We start from the raw sequence: 10,304 nt of genomic DNA on the forward strand, positions 1-10,304 counted from the left end.
GGGTCAACTAAAAAAGGTGTTAACATATACACGTAATGGGAACACTGAAGGTGAACAGAAAAGAAATACTTGAAGCAATAATGACTGAGAATTCCTCCAAATTAATGTCAGACATAAAACCACAGATCCAAGAAATTCAGAGAACACAAAGCAAGATAAACGCCGAAAGTAAATTATATAGCATAAGTCATTCAATATATGAAGCACTGTATTAAAATTAAAGTACATAAAATTATATATAATAGCCAATAGTATTTAGAATAATAGTTCATTAAATATTTGTCACTAAAAATTATTTATCATACATTTTTCCCACTAGAATGAAAGCCGTATGAAAGCAGGATGTGAATGCTTTCATTCAATGCTATATCGTAAAATATTGTTGGGTACATAGCAGGCCCTTAACAAATATTTCTTCAGTAAACATCATCCAAAATAATAAAATCATTTAAAAATTTCAAGGGGACTTTCCTGGTGCTCCGGTGGCTAAGATTCTGCGCTCCCAATGCAGGGGGCGCAGACTTGATCCCTGGTCAGAAACTAAATCCTAGATGCCACAACTGAGAGTTCATGTGCTGCAACTAAAAGATCCTGCATGCCACAGAGATCTGGTGTGCCACAACTAAGACCCAGTGCAGCCAAATAAATAATAAATATAAAAACATAACAAAAATTTCAAGGAAAGGGGTTCATAAGATACTTTACTGTGAAAAGAATCTCAAGGCTAGGAAATACTAGTATAGAACATTGTTGTCCAATAGAAACATGATGTGAGCCACACATGTAATTTAAAATGTGCAGACACATTTTAAAAAATAAAAATAAACATGAAATTTTAACTTCATTGTTACCCATTATATACAAAATACTATGACTTCAACCTGTCAGGATAAAAACACCCTTATGAGATACATTCTTTTTTATGTGTGCTAAAACCTCAAAATATAGCATTTATTTTACATTTAGCACAAAGTCTACATGGACTAGCCACATTTCAAGTGCTTAATAGCCACATGTGGTTAAGGATTACTGTACTACACAGTATAAAGTATATAGTACCCCTACAGTAAACATGAATCAACCATTAACTAAAACATTTCAGTTCCAAAGCATAATAGCAGCTTAGGTTATACAAAAAGAATGTGAAAAAGGCAAATCCTCAAAGGAGTTTTCCAAGCATCTTGTTCTTATGAATATTCAGTTTCTAATTATGCAGATATTGGGTGGGAAAAACAGTATTTGGATCTTACCTAAATCTAAGAAATTTGTTTCTAGTTGCTAAAATACTGTATTCTATTTACTCTTGGCACCACTATCATCTTTGATGATATTTATTTTATATACACCCAAGATACTCAGGCAAAATAGGTTCCTTCTATAAAAAGAATTTAGTCAGTCCATATATATAAGACTTCAAAGGAATTGGAATGGGCAAAACTGAGAAAAAAACAACTTCCTTACCACAACATACAGAAACTAAAATAGTAACCTCACAGGATTTAAAAAGCAAAACTGCAAGAAATCTTACACCCTTTCAAAGGTGATAAGAAAGCAACCACATACATTATTTTAACTATTGGTGGCTTAGACAGTAAAGAATCTGCTAGCAATTCAGGAGACCAGGGTTCAATCCCTGGGTCGGGAAGCTCCTATGAAGAAGAGAATGGCACCCCAGGCCAGTATTCTTGCCTGGAAAATTTCATGGACAGAGGAGCCTGGCGGGCTACATTCCATGGGTCACAAAGAATCGGACACGACTGAGTGACTAATACCTTCACACTTTCTCTTTAAGACGCAATAGTTCTAGATAATCCAAAAATCAATTATATTTGCTGGGCAAGAACTTCGCTTTCATGTTTTGTACAAGAGTTTTCAACCTGCATTCTGAATTAAAATAAATAATAATCATTCTTTAGCACATCTGCAGCCCAGAAATTTTAGGCATAGTGAACAAAAAAACAAAAACCAATCCACTGCAAAACTGTTACAGATAATCCACAAAGCAAACAACCCAACAGCAAGAAGTCCAGATTTCAATACACATTTTCTTAGAAGTATCAAAAAAACTACCAACCAGAGACAATTTCAGTAAGACATGCCAAAGTTTATTCCTTTAAATTATAAGCATTCAAAAACTACAAAGAATAAAAAGTTTTTTCTTTCTGGTTATATTAAATTCATTATAAATCAGTTCACTTCAGTTCAGTTCAATCGCTCAGTCGTGTCTGACTCTTAGCGACCTCATGGGCTGCAGCACGCCAGGCCTCCCTGTCCATCACCAACTCCTCAAGTTTACCCAAACTCATGTCCATCAAATTGGTGATGGCATCCAGCCATCTCATCCTCTGTTGTCCCCTTTTCCTCCTGCCCCCAATCCTACCCAGCATTAGGGTCTTTTCCAATAAGTCAACTCTTCACATGAGGTGGCCAAAGTATTGGAGTTTCAGCTTCAACATCAGTCCTTCCAATGAACACCCAGGATTGATCTCTTTTAGGATGGATTGATTGGATCTCCTTGCAGTCCAAGGGACTCTCAAGAGTCTTCTCCAACACCACAGTTCAAAAGCATCAATTCTGCAGTGCTCAGCTTTCTTCACAGTCCAACTCTCACACCCATACGTGATGACTGGAAAAACCATAGCTTTGACTAGATGGACCTTTGCTGGCAAAGTAATGTCCCTACTTTTTAATACGCTGTCTAGGTTGGTCATAACTTTCAAGAAGTAAATGTCTTTTAATTTCATGGCTGCAGTCACCATCTGCAGTGATTTTGGAGCCCCGAAAGATAAAGTGTGACACCGTTTCCACTGTTTCCCCATCTATTTGCCATGAAGTGATGGGACCGGATGCCATGATCTTAGTTTTCTGAATGTTGAGCTTTAAGCCAACTTTTTCACTCTCCTTTTTCACTTTCAAGAGGCTTTTTAGTTCCTCTTCACTTTCTGCCATAAGGGTGGTGTCATCCGCATATCTGAGGTTATTGATATTTCTCCCAGCAATCTTGATTCCAGTTTGTGCTTCCTCCTGCCCAGCATTTCTCATGAAGTCCTCTGCATATAAGTTAAATAAGCAAGGTGACAATATACAGCCTTGACGTACTCCTTTCCCTATTTGGAACCAGTCTGTTGCTCCTTGTCCAGTTCTAACTGTTGCTTCCTGACTTGCATACAGGTTTATCAAGAGGCTGGTCAGGTGGTCCGGTATGCCCATCTCTTTCAGAATTTTCCATTGTTTATTGTGATCCACACAATCAAAGGCTTTGGCATAGTCAATCAAGCAGAAATAGATGTTTTTCTGGAAGTCTCTTGCTTTTTTGATGATCCAGAGGATGTTGGCAATTTGATCTCTGGTTCCTCTGTCTTTTCTAAATCCAGCTTGAACATCTGGAAGTTCCCATTTCATGTATTGCTGAAGCCTGGCTTGAAGAATTTTGAGCATTACTTTACTCGCGTGTGAGATGAGTGCAATTGTGAGGTAGTTTGAGCATTCTTTGGCATTGCCTTTCTTTGGGATTGGAATGAAAACTGACCTTTTCCAGGCCTGTGGCCACCGCTGTGTGTTCCAAATTTGCTGGCATATTGAGTTCAACACTTTAGCAGCAGCATCTTTCAGGATTTGAAGTAGCTCAACTGGAATTCCATCACCTCCACTAGCTTTGTTCATAGTGATGCTCTCTGAGGACCACTTGACTTCACATTCCAGGATGTCTGGCTCTAGGTGAGTGATCAAACCATCGTGATTATCTGGGTCGTGAAGATCTTTTTTGTACAGTTCTTCTGTGTATTCTTTCCATCTCTTCTTAACATCTTCTGCTTCTGTTAGGTCCATATCATTTCTGTCCTTTATCGAGCCCATCTTTGCATGTAGTGTTCCCTTGGTATCTCTAATTTTATTGAAGAGATCTCTAGTCTTTCCCATTCTGTTGTTTTCCTCTATTTCTTTGCATTGATCCCTGAGGAAGGCTTTCTTATCTCTTCTTGCTATTCTTTGGAACTCTGCATTCAAATGGGAATATCTTTCCTTTTCTCCTTAGCTTTTCGCTTCTCTTCTTTTCACAGCTATTTGTAAAGCCTCCTCAGACAGCCATTTTGCTTTTTTGCATTTTTCTTCCTTGGGGATGGTCTTGATCCCTGTGTCTCCTGTACAATATCATGAACCTCTGTCCATAGTTCATCAGGCACTGTGTCTATCAGATCTAGTCCCTTAAATCTATTATAAATAAAGTCAAGTTAATCCAAAAAATTGGGGGGACTGTAAAGTTGGGTCTATAATTTAATCCAACATTCCCTGTGAATTAAGGAAGACGTCAGTTGTTCTGACATTTACATTACTACAAATAAAAAGTCTTGCCCTGTTGTCTCCAAAATGCTTCCATTAGTGGCTTAATCTTTAAGATGTATAAATAATATTTATGAAATTTATCATTAATTAATCTGATTCCTTGGACATCATGAGATATAGTAAATATTATCATTTTGTTGCTGTTTATTCACTTAGGCACGTTTGACTCTTGTGACCCCATAGTCTGTAGCCCACCTTGCTTCTCTGTCTACGGGATTCTCCAGGCAAGAATACTGGAGTGGGTTGCCATTTCCTTCTCCTGAGGATCTTCCCAACCCAGGGACTGAACCTGCATCTCCTACACTGGCAGGTAGATTCTTTATCACTAAGCTACCAGGGAAGCTCGATATCATCATGTCATCCTTCAAACTCTGCATGTACATAGTGAGATAATTATATCAATAATTATTGAGTTGACCCTGACACTAGTAACTAGATCTTTACAACTACTATTTAAGTATATGCAGGTCACATATACCAAATAAGTTCTGGCATTTGGGCTAAAGAAAATCAAAAGTTTTCCAATCTAGCCCATTTTCAGAGTTGAAACTAAAAATCTAGACAATCTAAATAAGACCCACCCATCCTCCTGAGAATGAACATTAAAAATTAAAAACCAAATCTGATTTTCCAGCCCCTAAAATACTACTCCAGATTTGATTATGACTTACATTCTAGCATGCATATGTATATTCCATAAAGTCCATGGAAAATATCGTATCAATATCTACCCCCTGATATTAAATGTATTCTCTCAACTGAAATCTAGATAATCCTAATTCTCTTCCATGCAACAATATAAACTAGGAATAAAAGTAGCATAAAGAAAGCAGATTCATCCTTAAGTTAAAAGAAAGGGAAAAGACTACCAACAGATAAAAGGGAGAACTCTGAAGCAGAGATAAATATTAAATTGTTTCCACACTTATAACTTTAATGTGTTTCATATAGTCAATCCATTATAGGAACAGTGAAGGAATAGGAAAAAAGCATAATTTCTTTTAGGAGAACTTGAGCAGCTCTTTCAAACATTACTGAAATACAATAGGGCTCAAGTTCTGAATTTGTAACTCATAATGTTAAATTAAGTCAATTAAACCAATTAAGTCAATAAAAGTAATGAGACAATCTGTATCAGTATAACTTTATTCCTGAAAAATACAGGAATTACTGGAAGATGCAAATACAAAATACACTGCTGTGTTTTCAAGATTTCTTTATATCACAAATGGGCATTTTCCATTTACAGCAGAAAGCATTGCAGTAATTGGCATGACCAAGGTACAGTTAGCTCATTACTTTGTATTCAATAATGTTTATAGCTAGAACTCCTTCCACTTCAAAAACTATGCCTAAAAAGGAATTCTCTTTGAAGACTAAAGGAATTTCATTAAAGATAAAGCCACTTGGGTGGCCATGTAACACATCAAACAGATCATACTTCAAACTTCACGCAGAATTATTACTATTCAGTTACAAAAGCATGACTCATAGGAACATAAATGAAGAGTCAATGTATTTTCTGTGTACATCAACTTAGATCCAGAAATTCATGTTAAAATTTAGCACTATCACATTTGCTCATTATATACATTTTAGCTTCAACATAATTTCAAGTGGTTAAACACTGATCAATGGCCTACTATCAAATAAAAACAAATTTTTAATTACTTTAAACATGTTTGAAAATTCTTGATCTTAAAGGACCAGAAACAATAAAAGTTCATTAGAAATATAACAAAGCCTTAATTTATAAGTGAATGCATTTTTCCCAATTCTGCAAGAGACCTGTCACATTCATATAGAAAAAAAAGTGTTCTAAAAACCTAAAAATATTATCAAGTACTTAAAAACTTTCACTATAAATTGTCCTCAGATTTCCATTACAGACTGTCTACAGGCAAGTACAATATCATTTAACACTTGCTGATTTATCTCACATAGAATAACAAGCACAGTTCAGTGAAATCTCTTCAGAACATGTAAAAAGGAAAAAAAAAACCCAAAACCTTTCAGAAATGAATACACCTTCCTTGCCTTTCTAAATCAAACATACTGAAAGTAACACTGTATTGATGACTGAGGGTCATCACTAATGTACCATATTCCATTATAGTCCTTTAATATATTAATAGTAAGGACTTTAAGGCTAGAGGTGTAACAGATGATATGTTTTAAAGTCACTAAACTGGTTGCTAATTTCCTATTGACTGTCACTTCAGTTGCAAGCAGTTTCACTCCTTCATTGCTGATTGTAACCTGAAGAATCCAATCAATAAACAATCTTCTACACCTGAAAGAAAGCTTTCGGCCTCTATCAACTAATATGGTACAGACAATGTAAAAAAACAGGAAGAGAGATAAATAACTGAATAAGCAAAAATTACTCATAACAAGATTTACCTGGTAGATTAAAGATAGGGTTTATTTTGTTTTTAGTTGCTAAGTCGTGTCCAATTCTTTTGTGACCCCACCGACTATAGCCCACGAGGATCCTCTGTCCATGGGATTTCCCAGGCAAGGATACTGGAGTGGGTTGCCATTTCCTTCTCCAGAGGATCTTCCCAACCCAGGGACTGAACACAAGTCTCCTGTATTGCAGGGATATTCTTTGCCACTTTGCCACCAGGGAAGCCCCAGGTTAAAGGCAGTAAAAGATGTTATAGGCAATTCAGAGATGTGCTATCAAGAGCATCTAAATAATGAAACAAAGTAACTTCAGACACTGGGCTTTTTTCCTTTAAATACAGAAAAGGCTATAAGTGAATCTGGAACACTTAAAGTAAAATTTGTATCGAATTCCACACAAGACACTTGAATGAATAAAGGAAATGAAATAGTCTAAGTTACTATGATAAATGACATCAAAATTGGATGGAGTTACTGGATAATGCAGCAGTTGCACAATGGGAAGTCACTGGCAGACAACTGTGATAGATCAAGAGGCCCCACCCGAACACAGAAGTACTCAAAGTATTGAATAAAACAGTAAGAGTGTATTGCCAATAAAGTACTCCTAAACTAAGACAAAAAAGCAAGATATAATTTCCTGAAAAAGTTCAGAGATCAAAAAGATAAATATTAATAGTCAACTTGCAAGTGTTATTAAGCATCCACTATGTAATTTGCAGTGTATCAAATATTCCTCTTCCACAAGGGGCTTCTAAGAAAATAAAACATATATCAGACACACGTGAAAAAAAATTTATGCTAATGAAAGCAAGTTCTTTTGTTTTACTGCTAATCCCAGATGATGAATAAAGATGTAATATGAGGCATGCTCATACACTAGATGAGTATTAAACAATACTCTGGAAGGTAGTTTGGTGATTTAACAAGAGCCTTAAAGCACACACACTTCCACCAATAATTTCTCTTTTAAAAATCTAGGAGAAATTTTCTTCCAAAGCTTTACATAAAAGGCTGTATTCTCTGTAGTGAAATTTATATCAGCAAAACATTAGAAACATCCCAAACATCTGGCAACAGGAAAAATTTTAAATATGATAGTTATATGATATAACACTGAGCTGCCAAAAGTAATTTTTTCAAAGACTTAAGGACATGGAACAGTTTATGAGGTAAAGTTAAAACACCACATAATCCTAGTTTTAGGAAAAACATGCAAATATTCATTGGAACATAGAAATACAAATTATTTTTATTTTTATTATTTGCACCTGTTTTCTTTCTCCAAATTATTTTATAGTAAGATTTAAAAACAAGCAATTATTATTTGAAAAGGTACATAACACACACACAGAGTAAATGTAAAAAAAAAAAAAAATCAGTGTGATAGAACTGGCTTGGATTTAGAAAAATTTCATGTAAAAAAAGTTAACCCAGAAGGGTTGGGTAAAAGAAGGAATGATTATCTACATTAAAACTATGAGAAATGGTAGAAACCTTGACACCGATCTGATTAAGTGGAAAATATGGGAGAATCAATGATAACAATTACAACAGATTTTACAGACATTCAAATATATGCTATTTCATCATTTATATGCTTCTAATATGTTGGCTTAAAAAAACGGACTTCTGTTATAAAAACGTATTACCTGTCAATTATCTGTATGAGTAGTGTTGATAAAGATTATAAACACTTTTACTAACACAAAGCATTTGATTCTCATAACAATCTCTTAAAGCAAGAACAGTATCACGAAACTATTTAAAGAGGAAAGAGAATAGGAGAGGTTGCAACTTGCCCAAACAAGCTAGTAAGAACTGGAAACAGCAGAGACCACTCACTGCTAAGCCTTTCTCAAGCAATCCACAGTCCAAAACACCAGTTTTTTTGCTAATGTTTATTTTTAGAGCCACTTTTTCTTAGTCAAAAACACCGTCGATTTTGTCTACAGTAATGGTAAATATATTAGGTTTTGTTGCTAACAAACCTGCCCCATCCCGCGGTATTAAAAAAAAAAAATCCCACTGACCCAAACGCAGCATGAAGTTAAGCAAATTGGTTAGGAAGGACGAAGGAAAGACGAAGGAAACTATCCTCTTAAATCTCGCCAGCTGACCTAAGTTTGGATTATCAAAAAGTAAAGAGAGTAACTAACACCTGCTCACCCTAAACAGAAAAACTCGCGCAGCAACAAAGACCAGCACAACCAAATATAAAAACAAAAAAAAATTTTTTAAGTAACATGCTTCCCATAGTTAAAAAAACAAACCAAAAAAATCAATCCCCGCAGACCGCTGATACGATGGGAAAAGAGTGAATCTGCACGGAGAACAGCGAAAGCGGGCAACCAACGAACCAAATAGTACTACTGAATAAGAAAACACCACAAGAGGTCCATCCAGTGCCTTTCCTCCCTGTAAAGCTAGCCTCTTCCTTTCCAGTAGTTTAATAATCGGAACACAGTCTTGTATTTCTTGCTACCAAACACCACACACCCTCAAATTTTCCGGCAATATATCAATCCCTTCAGCACACAAACTTGGAAACACCATTCCTCAACAATTCTCTAGATTCCTCTCCATCCCACGTAATTCTAAAGGCCAAATCAACGTCTGCCTAGATAAAGTGGAAACAAGTAAAACAACGGCCCCATCTAATGCAAACAGATCCGCCCTCAGAGATTCCCCAAAACAGGCGTCACCCCAACCGCACTCGGCGAGGCGCGGCCGCTGAGGCAAGGGGCGGACCCGCGAGACCACGTGTTCGGCCCTCTGCGCACGCGCCAGCCAAAACAAAAGGGAGGACAGCCAAGCCCCGCCCCTGCCCCCACGTGACCAAGTATAGTTCCGCCCCTCCCCTCCCTCCACTCCTTCCCTCCCGTTAGCTTCTGCCAAAGCTGTTAGGTTTAGCCGTTTAAATTTGGCTGCGGTCCGACCCCTACCCTAGAGCGCGATCCTGTGCCGGGACCCAGAGTCCAACAGCTCAGAAGATTCGGGGGGCGAAGGGGCTGCCGGTCGGTCGCCTGGCCCGCAAGTCCACCCCGCGGTCTTCTCCGCTCTCCCCTCCCCGCGGGGCCGCCGTTCCCGGCAGAGGAGACCCAACCCCCTCAAGCCCGCCGCTGAGACGCCGGCCACTCGCCTGCTGGGGCGCCCTGGCTCCCCTCCGCCGCCGCACCTTCGGTCCGGCCGTGGTGGGGGCTGCCGAGGTGATCTGTAGCTGCCCGCCCTCCTCCCCCCACCCGGGGCGCAGCTGACTCTTCTCCAGAGCACGTCCCGCTCCCGCCCCGGCCGCCGCCGCCGCCGCCGCGGTTTAACAGTCCGCCAGCTGCCCGCAGCTCCGGGCGGCTCGGGGGACGGAACCTTGCCGAGGTGGAGGGGCAGTGGGCGGGGCGCGGCGCCGGCCAATGGCAGCGGGGGAGGGGCAGCGCCATGCAAATGAGCGCGGGTGGCGGGGAAACCCCGGCAGGATGCTGGGCCGGCCGAAGCGGCCAGGAGCGTTCTGGAAGTGGCTGGAGCGCTGGCGCCCGAACCCTGCTGCGGAGGCGCGGCCG

At 38.9% G+C, this 10,304-nt stretch overlaps 1 protein-coding gene across 32 annotated transcripts in view; it reads right to left on the reverse strand.

Annotated features, from left to right (window-relative positions):
• Positions 1 to 10,092, reverse strand: part of KANSL1L (KAT8 regulatory NSL complex subunit 1 like) — a 124,835-nt gene extending 114,743 nt beyond the window's left edge. For 10 of the 32 annotated variants that reach the window (XR_014080230.1, XR_014080228.1, XR_014080220.1 and 7 more), the window contains exon 1: positions 9,893 to 10,092. The gene's annotated coding sequence lies outside the window, so the exon portion shown is untranslated. Of the gene's footprint in view, positions 1 to 8,402; positions 9,520 to 9,695 lie in introns of those variants that run through there. The other 22 variants (XR_014080231.1, XR_014080229.1, XR_014080222.1 and 19 more) reach the window with 4 other exon arrangements.
• Positions 10,093 to 10,304: the final 212 nt, after the last annotated feature.

This window comes from Giraffa tippelskirchi, chromosome 3 (assembly GCF_054371585.1).
Source record: "Giraffa tippelskirchi isolate mGirTip1 chromosome 3, T2T-mGirTip1v1.2.pri, whole genome shotgun sequence".
In the NCBI taxonomy this organism is placed as follows: domain Eukaryota; kingdom Metazoa; phylum Chordata; class Mammalia; order Artiodactyla; family Giraffidae; genus Giraffa; species Giraffa tippelskirchi.